We start from the raw sequence: 9,501 nt of genomic DNA on the forward strand, positions 1-9,501 counted from the left end.
AAGTAAGTTGTAATATACCCTACTTTCTCCCACTTAATAACCTACGCTACTGGAAAGCCCTAATGAATAAATCGAATCAACAGAGCCTTTCAGTCTGAGAACAGCCACGTGATATCTCATGACTTGCTAATTCTGCTTCTGTGCAGAGCTCTCCTAGATCCTCCTTCACCTTTTCATTCTCTTGCCATGTTACCCAAGCAGAGTGGAGTGCTTTTAATAAATGTTTGTGATGCTGCCATTGTCTGCTTGCTTTGGGCATCTGCTGAATTTGCATGTTGAAATCCCAAATTGAAAAGGAAGATACTTTAAAAGCATTGCTCTATCCTCCTAATATTATTTGGAAAGAAGAAGCTCCTTCTGAAGTTTGATTCATGAAACCACTATAATTCAAAGAAGATTAATCAAATTGTCAACTCTAAATTTTCTGCCTGGCACATCTGAGTTGTAAGTGGTTTAGCAAAAGTCGATCTTAGCCTTGAGAGAGTAAGGGATGTCAGGCTGCCATAAAGCTTCCACCTTTGCAAACCAGAACTCACTTTAGACTGTGCATTTAAGAGTAACAGAGGGATCCAGTGAAGCACTTAAGATGTGAATATCTGATTAGGGATTGAATTCTATAAAGGAATACACCTCCAGTACATCAATCAAAAAGTGTCCTATTACAGAAATGGTTTATTTCAGCACATGATTCAACATATAAAATTAAGATAAACTGGAAAAAATATATACAATCAAAATTGACCAAAATTTGGAGCTTTTGTAAAATGAGTAACATAATGAGCATTTTAAGATAACAAAGTAGTCAAAACTCTCTCAAAAAATCTTTCTAGAAATGCTATGGTAGGTATGTGTCAGCTTAAAAATTCAACAAGAGGATGTCTAAATTAATTAATTTGACTCTCTCACCTAAGTTCTATCATAATATTTACTACACAAACTTTTCTATTCTCCTCGCAGAACCTAACTGATACCAGTGTTGCAATTCTAGAGAAGATACCGATTGAAATGTAAGTACTTGCATAAATCAAAGATGCTGTAGGTGTTATACACAAAACTGAAAATCAATGTAGTTTGAAAAGCATTTTCAGGTAGCCTATTGAGAGAAAAAGTTTGTCCATTGCGCTCTTAACTGGGTTGTTGCATTTGGTTTGGGTTTTTTTCCCCTGTTTCTATGCAGAATTAAGAAGATATGTATATATGCACTTTGTACCTGAAGATCCACTGGTGATACAGACAGAAGGAAGGCACATTTTCTAAAGGCTCCTTGCAGCCACAATAATAAACACAGGCCTACAAACTCAGACCAAGCCAGGATAATAAATCCAATTCAGCCTGGTAATAAAGCTGCAGGATTATTTTTCTTGGGGTTTTTTTCCTTATACAATTAAACAGGAAGAACAAAAGCAGATGATAAACACCATGCCACTGAGCATCTGCCTAAAGAAGCTACATGGCATTGCTGGAGAAATTCACAGTTCAGCATGAATCTGAATTTGCTTGAATTTGTAAAAACAAAATAATTTTCAGATGCATCCGAGATGTCCCAGGGAGAAGGATGTTTATTTGTGCAGTCTTTTTTGGTGTTTTTGGATAGGTAATGCTTCTTCAGCTTTCCATCATATTTTCTATCACACCAGTCCTATTATTGCTCAGCCCTTATGTCTTTTTTCCCCAAAACAAATCCCTAATGCTTCAGAAACTTGTTCCCTGATTATTGGAACTCCAGGGATTTCCTTGCAAGACACTATTTAAGGACAAAGTTTGAAAGTAGCAAGAATATGTCAAGTTCCTCAAAGCTGGAGTGCTTCCTGCCCCTCTCTGTGTGTCTTGGGGATCCTCTCTGCTCCTGTGAGAGCAGATTGGAGCAGGGGAATGGAGGTCACTGGGCTCCCAGCCTCCCTGACATTGGCATGGGGGAAGCTTTCAGGGTCAAACTGGACTTGCATATTCTCCATCCCCTTCAATTCACAGAACATTCTACTTTTTTCTTTTTTTCAGAGCAGCCTCTCTTATGAATGATGAGTCTGGTGTGATTGAGAGCTGCCCAGCAGCACAGCCACGCTCTCTTCCTGTGACACAGAGCACACAAATGTAAGGTTTGGAGATCTTGTTTGTGACTTTTTAAAAATGCACTTTTTAGTGTTTTGATAAGCCTAAAGCCCTAGTCTACAATCATATACATGACCTAAATTTTTGAACTTTGAAATCCCCACTGTTAGCATCTCCACTGTATTTGGAAATTAATCTTGTTAAAGCCTATGAGGTTGTGTTTCCTGTATGTCTAAATGTAAAAATGCAATATGGCCCATTAGACCAGAATGTGGAGTTGAAAAAGAAAGAATGGCTGGGGTGAAGGGAATTTCTGCAAGTCTCTACTCTCTGCACCCAGGTAGGAAGCAACAGAGCTGGAGGTGAGTGGAATGTGCATCACTTGAAAATCTGCTCTAGGGATCAGTGATACTGGCAATTGCTATTAGACACTGATAACACCACCACAAATGTACCCAAGCTGCACATTCAGACCTAAACAGTCCTGCCTATGTGGGGAAACTAAAAGAAAGAACACTTTTCATTCAAGTATTTCATTTTTGCACAACATTAAACACACTCTTGCTTTTCTCAAAGAGGAAGAATTTTAAAAGAGCTATTGAGCATTTGGATAAGCAGGGGACTCGATAGCTTAATGGTCAGAATGCAGCTCTCTGGAGACTGGCATGCTAGAATGAAGTCCTTTCTAGCTCTGCCTGAAGCTAGTGGACTGAAGGGAGAACTGCCATCAGTACTAAACATCCAAGAGGTGCCTCTCTGGCTCTGCTAAACATCTGGGATGCAGGGACGATGGAAGCACCTGTTGAAACAGTGAAGGAAACACGGGTCTAAGTGCATCCTGCTTTCCCATCCCCCTGCAATGCTCCTGAGGAATTTTATCTTATGCAGAGAGAACTCTTTACCCTGCTCCATCAGCTGTTTCCTCCTCCCCTGCCCCCAGGAGAGCTCCATCCACTCAAAGGCCAAGTTTAACCCTGAATGACTTACCCAATCCCACAGTGAGGCAGGGGCTGACGTGGAAATAAACCCACTAGACCTGAAGACTTCCAGTTAAATACTTTCTCTTGCTATAAGTATTAGATCACAAGTCCTAACTAAGGCAACATTCTTTCCAGAGCTGCTGATTCAGGGTTGCATAAGTGACAGAAATATAGGAGGTACCAAAAACATACTCTATAAGGTTTCCAATAAAAATAACCAGAAAAGCTATTTTACACAGCATACAATATCACAAGTACCAGAGAAGCTTTATGATTCATTGCCATCTTCCACTAAATTTAATTTGAGATATTGATGGCCATGGACAATTACTTCAAATTCAATTCTCCAAACTATTCATCTTTTTCTCCAGTGCACTCACTGCTTGTCATTTTCTTTTGCCATTCTTATACCTCCAGCTTGCCTGATGGAAGCTGTCTGTGGTTTGTAATGCAAACCAAATGTTCCTTCTATGTTCCATTTTTTTTCCCCCAAGCTTTATTTTTCCAGCCTTAAATCTTAAAAGCCCAAACTCAGACTGTCTTCTGCAAACAAAATACATGATCTGAGCTGTAGCCATTTGGTTCAAATTTTTGGTTGGATATTAAACCAAGCATTTACAAGATACAAATAATTTGGTGTAGCTCCCAGATTGAATGCGAATGCTCTGCTGTTAACCAGACAGTAGGAAATACAGGACTTTACTAGCAAGAACAAGATGAGTTTTACATTACCAAGTGCTAGCAGCATCCTCTTTTAATCTAGATCTTGCTTCCTAATTTAATCTAGATCTTGTGATCTTACTCAGATTCATTGCTGCGCAGTACTATTAGCACTGAAGTATTGCAGATGTCTAGGGTTTCCCCACAGCAGGTAGAGCTAAAGATTTGGAAGTTTTCTAATAAAGAGTAAGAAACTCTCAGAGAGTATAATTAAAAATTATAATTAAAAAACCCCTGATGATAAAATAAAAATTTAAAAGGAGGAACTTACAACAGCGAGGCAGACAAACCTGACTCCTGCAGAAGGCTGTTCCTCTTCACAGGCCTGGCAAAAAAAGACAGAGTGAATAATTGAAAACACACTCTCCTGGTGCCACGTGACTCAGTTTCAGTAATTGTGCTCAGTACATTGGAACGGAGCTATTGTTTCCTAATTGAGGAAAATGTCAGCAAGGCTAGATAAACAAAAGCAATGGGATGCAGTATTGGGGAAGCTGTTTCCAGCAGGCTCCCAGCTACCCAGACATGGCAGCATTTAAGAATTTTGTGCCATTTGTTTTCACCCATCGCTCTCTTGTACAAGGTTTGATGGGTTCAGTCATGTTGAACCCACCTGAGGGGAGTTGGGGCAACAGCAGAGTATGTGCTAATCCAGTGAAGGTTTTCTGTTGGAGGCTGAGATGGCAAGAAAGTTTCTTGTATTTTTCAGCTGATATTTTAACATTGAGCTAGTAAGAGTTCTGTAGACAAATTCTGCTCCAGGAGCAAAACATAAGAGGGGCAACTTTTGAATGCCAGACCCCGGTATTGTTCACCATGAACACAATCTCTTTGATTTCCCAGTTCTTAAATACTTTCCTCTTTATGGGCTAGACTGCAACTTTGTGATCCCACCCGATCAAGGACTCAGAAAATTGTTGTTTATCACACAGATCATGTCAGTCCCCACCTGTTGATCCTCAGTTGTGCTCAGACAGACAGGTAACAAAATTGCTGCAAAAACCTGCTTGCTCTCAATGAATTTGTGTGATAACATGCATAGGGTGTTTGTTAGCTTGAAAAAAAATCCCTAAAAGAAAACATTGTATCTGAAACAGTTAATGTTAATGAAATAGTTTAATGAAATAGTCAGGCCTCTTTAGAGTATTCTCACAAACCATAAATATCATGCTTTTCAGGAAAATGTAATCATAAACCTGTCCCTGTCTGGTCATAGAAATGGTCAATATGAAAGTGCTTAGGTACTTGCTGCCCTCTGTGTTCTGTGTCTTGAATGTTCTGGTTTTATTGCTCTGTCACTAACCTTGCAAAGGAGAGAGAGGAATTATAGAAGAGATTTAAAATATTGCATGGAGAGGGGCTCATGTTTGGTCATCCTATGGCTTCTAGGTAAACATAGACTGTAAAGACAAACATCTCTCCCATGACAATGATTCCATACTGGGAGAAAAAGGAAACATGAAATCTCTGCTCTGTACAGTGTCTACAAGAATCCTGGAATACTCTGTCCATACAATTTTGTTTTAAACATGTATCGAGAGAATTTGACATAATTTTCCTAACATCTATGTCATTGGGATATTTGTTCCTCAAAGAAATCTTCTCTAAAGGACAGAGGTTTTACCTGACTCACTGGTTAACAAATGACATGGAACATTACCCAACTCTTTCACAAGAACAAAGCTTTGGCACTGAGTAGTGATCAACAATTAGGAAGTAGCTTTCCTGGAAAGGAGGAGAAATAGGGAACTGATTTTTTATTTTGGGGAAGAGTTTGTTACTGTATTTGAAGAGAGAGCACAGTGGCCTTGTACATAAAATGGGGTTTTATATGTAGTGCTAGTACTGTAAAAAAGAAATATCAACAAGGAAGCAAAGCCACAGACTATTTACCACTTTACGGTCTTTCACTACAACACAGACATGTTTTTGTTTAGCAATAGAGAACTCATTCACACAAAATCTCAACAGTCTCTGAGTTGTGATCCAAACTGATTGAGCTAGAAGCTCAAAAGCATTGGAAAGCTTGCTTTATTTCTTCCCATTGTCACATGCTTTTGCATTTCCTGACTTTGGGCTGAATAATGTAGTCCCTAAGCCACTGGGAGTTTTGTTCATTCCAAGTCTGGGCTTCTGCCAGGGCCAGCAGCAGAAACATAAATATCACAAGGAGGGGGTGTTTTTTCATGTTTCTTTACTCTAACCTTTTCAGCTTTTTCCATCTTCTCTGTACAGTAATTGTTCAGTGCCCAGTGGTGAACAGAAAAGCAGGTTTTTAGAAGCCATGAGGAAAAGGAGAGGGAGAAGCTCTACCGTGCCTGCCTCTTGCATTAATGGTATGCTTTGATATTGGATACTGTGGTCAATCTTCATTACTTAGCTCAAAGGTATTGTAGCAGGAAAAGGGCAATGAACACTGATCAGAGGCTGGAATTTTGTATTAGAAGATTGAAATTATGTGGACTTTCCTGTGTAGAAAGGAACTACATTGATAACAGTTTATGAGATAATAGGAAATATAAGGCAAATCAGTGTGGTTTCTTTATTTCCTTCTCATGTGAGGTACAGGAAAAGAATGTGGTAAAATAAAGAGTGTTAAAACAAATAAAAGGAAATACTTAAAATCTAAACCATAATGAATGTGTGGAACAAGAAGACAGAAGAAATCATGAGCACTTTGAAGTTAGCTATTTTGTCTTTTATTTCAGTCAGACAGAGATTTTACCCCAAGAGGTGAATCGATGAAAATATAGATCTGTGGTTAAAGGGAATAGCATAACGAAGGGGCAGAAACTCCTGCCTCAGAATGAAAGTCAAACAATGCAGTTTACAGGTAGAATGATACTCCTGCCATGGGATAGTTACCATAAAATGGAGTAACTCTTCTGATATCTGGAGTTAGGATCTACTGGCAGTGAGTAAAGGCAAGAGAAGAGCCACTGCACTCAATAGTTATGGCAATTCTTCTTTTTTGCATGACTAAAATCAGGATGTGTCTGGAACTATAGCAGATACAGGAACTGATCCCTCTTTTCTCCAAATTATTTTCCACACACACAGGTTTGGGTTCTAGAGGACAAATATGCAGACTATTCAATACTAAATATTTTGCCTGTTGCTACTGGTGATAACCTTTTCCAAAAAGGAATGTATAAATTTAAACAGGACATTAGTACTGGGCAAAGCAGATTTAAGTCATGATGGAACAGCCTCAGTCCTGATCTCCACCCAACCCCAAACACTGCTTGTGTTCATATGAAAGCAAGCCAATAGTTTGGAGTGTTCAAGTTTTTTCCTGTCCTTACATTGTTCAGCAAACTGATAATTTACTTTTGCCTTAAACACAGCCACAGTTTTCACATTTGCCATGTTCCAGACTACAAAGTTATGCTACAAAGGACAGTCCATCCTCTCACTGCTGCTAAGCCAAGTTGGATTAGTCATCTCTGTCTTGGCTTTCATGACTTTCCCACTGCCCTTCCATCCATGAAAACATAGCTACATGGCAGATTGAGTCACCATATTAGCCCAGCTAGTCCAGTATCCTTCTCCAGCAATAACTGATAGCAATTGTTTTAAATGTATTAACTTAAAAAAAAAAAAATCAAGACAGAACTTGCTTTCAGGAAGAGTTTCTGAGTGCCTTGGTAGCGTAGACTGGCACTATGAGGTTTTGTATATTTATTCCAAAATACTTGGATATATCATGATATGATATGATTGATATGATATATGATAGTCTTGTTTTAGCAGAAGTTACAGCTGCTCCATCTTGGATAAGTATTGCATAATGTCAAATTAGGTAAATCTCTTTTTAATTCCTTTCATTACTTAGTACCTAACTTATGCCAGGAAGCACGAAGATATTTTTTCCCTTCTACACATGAAATGAATCCTGTGTAATAGAACTGTAATTTATCCATTTCTGGTTCCCATTAAGCTTTTGATTTCAAGAGCATGCACAGGGAATGAGTTTCATGTGTTACATATAAATGTACTTCCTTGTAATTGTTTGAAATTTGTTGCCTCTAAGATTTGTTCAGTTCTTGTACTAGGAAAAATATTCTGATCTTCACATCTCCATGGAATACTTTTCTCATTGATCTCTGTACTGATGTCATCCTCTATCTTCTGCATACTTTTATCCTTTTGTCTTCTGCCCCTCCTTTCAGCTTCACACTGCTTTTATATGTTTGGAACTCTTCTTTTCGCTTCAGATCCTTTTTGAAAAAGCTCACTTCCTTTTGTGAACTTTATTACCTGACTATTTTATGATAGTATCCAGATCTGCAATCTCCTAGACTATTTTCAAGTGAATTGCTTTCCTGTGAAAGTTCCTAGACCATGTCTTGCCAGAAACATTTGTGTTTCATGACTTGCACCCTCACTCTGTGATTACTGACCTCTCTTGCTGCAGTGCCCCAGAGATGAGCAGTAAAATACTGCTCATATAGTTCCATGGAAGAGGGTCTAATAGTAAGTGTGCACCCATAAAAAGTATTTTTACCTCATCTTGAGAACATATCCTTGAACTCCATAAAGAATATGTTACTTTATGCATACAATGCTTTTTTTACAAAGTAGCCCATGTGATTTACATAAGTGATTGTGTTAAGAGTGTGTGATTGAAAAAGTCCAGCACTGTGAGTGTAAAATTTGTTGGCTGTAGCCATGGAGAGGTGAATGAGGCAAAAATTGTACTCTTTCAGCTAAGTGTTGTGTGCTGTATTTTTATTTTAATATTTTTATAGTGTGTATGTAGTCTACGTGTGATATTATACTGGGCTTTGAGAACCACTAAATATTTATGTCAGCTATGAAGCTGCTAAAAATCTAGTACTGAAGGAAAGGTCCATCTCTTTTTTTTAAACCATTGACCAATACACAGTTTATAACTTAATGCAGCACCAGAGTAGTGAAAGCATTATGTGAGCTCTCCTGTATGGTGTCATTTAAATTTAAACAAATATTTTTAAAAGTTATGACTTTACCTTCTTTCCACATAATGCTCCTTTTTCATCTGGCTTAGTATTTCCTTTAATTTATAGTTCCCTAAACTGTAGGCATACATAAAGGCCCCTTTAGGCTGAATGAAAGGAGAATTATCAATAGCCAAACTATGATTTATAAGGAAAAAACTATAAACAGCAAAAAAAAAACAACTGAATTGACTCTACCTAAAAAAATTATTTAATTAATTTCTCTTTATTTTTCATTATTTCAGTTAAAAGGTGTACTTAGACCTGCCCTTTTTAACCTGCTATTGTGAATTCACATTGGATTTTGTCATATTTGTTGCTGCTGCCTTCTTTACTCCTTGAACAGATGTGAATGAATGAAAGTACTGAAAAGGTGAATATACTTAGTCCACCTGAGAACCAGTGGCAGAATTTGCTCCATATTTCACACTCTGGTCCAGGCACCAATTGCTCCAGCAGTCTGATCTCAGGCTCACCAGAGCCAGGGGCTTGTCATCTCTTAGCACTTCATAGGTAACAGGCATGGTCCTCTCTGGGTGGCTGGATGGGTTGGGTTGGGCTGTCTGTGAGGGCTTTTTGAGGGGGAGAAGGTATTGCAGAATGTTTTGGGGTGCTGCTATGGTTTGGTTTGGGCTTTTTTGTTTGTTTGTTTGTTTGTTTTCAGTTAGCTTTGTCAGTGATTGGTGATGAATTACACAACCTCTTCTCTTGGATATTAGTGTACAAAGAAAATGACTTTACCACGTTTGCAGAGTTGTCATTTTAAGCACAAG

The sequence above is a fragment of the Melospiza georgiana genome, chromosome 13 (genome assembly GCF_028018845.1).
Source record: "Melospiza georgiana isolate bMelGeo1 chromosome 13, bMelGeo1.pri, whole genome shotgun sequence".
In the NCBI taxonomy this organism is placed as follows: domain Eukaryota; kingdom Metazoa; phylum Chordata; class Aves; order Passeriformes; family Passerellidae; genus Melospiza; species Melospiza georgiana.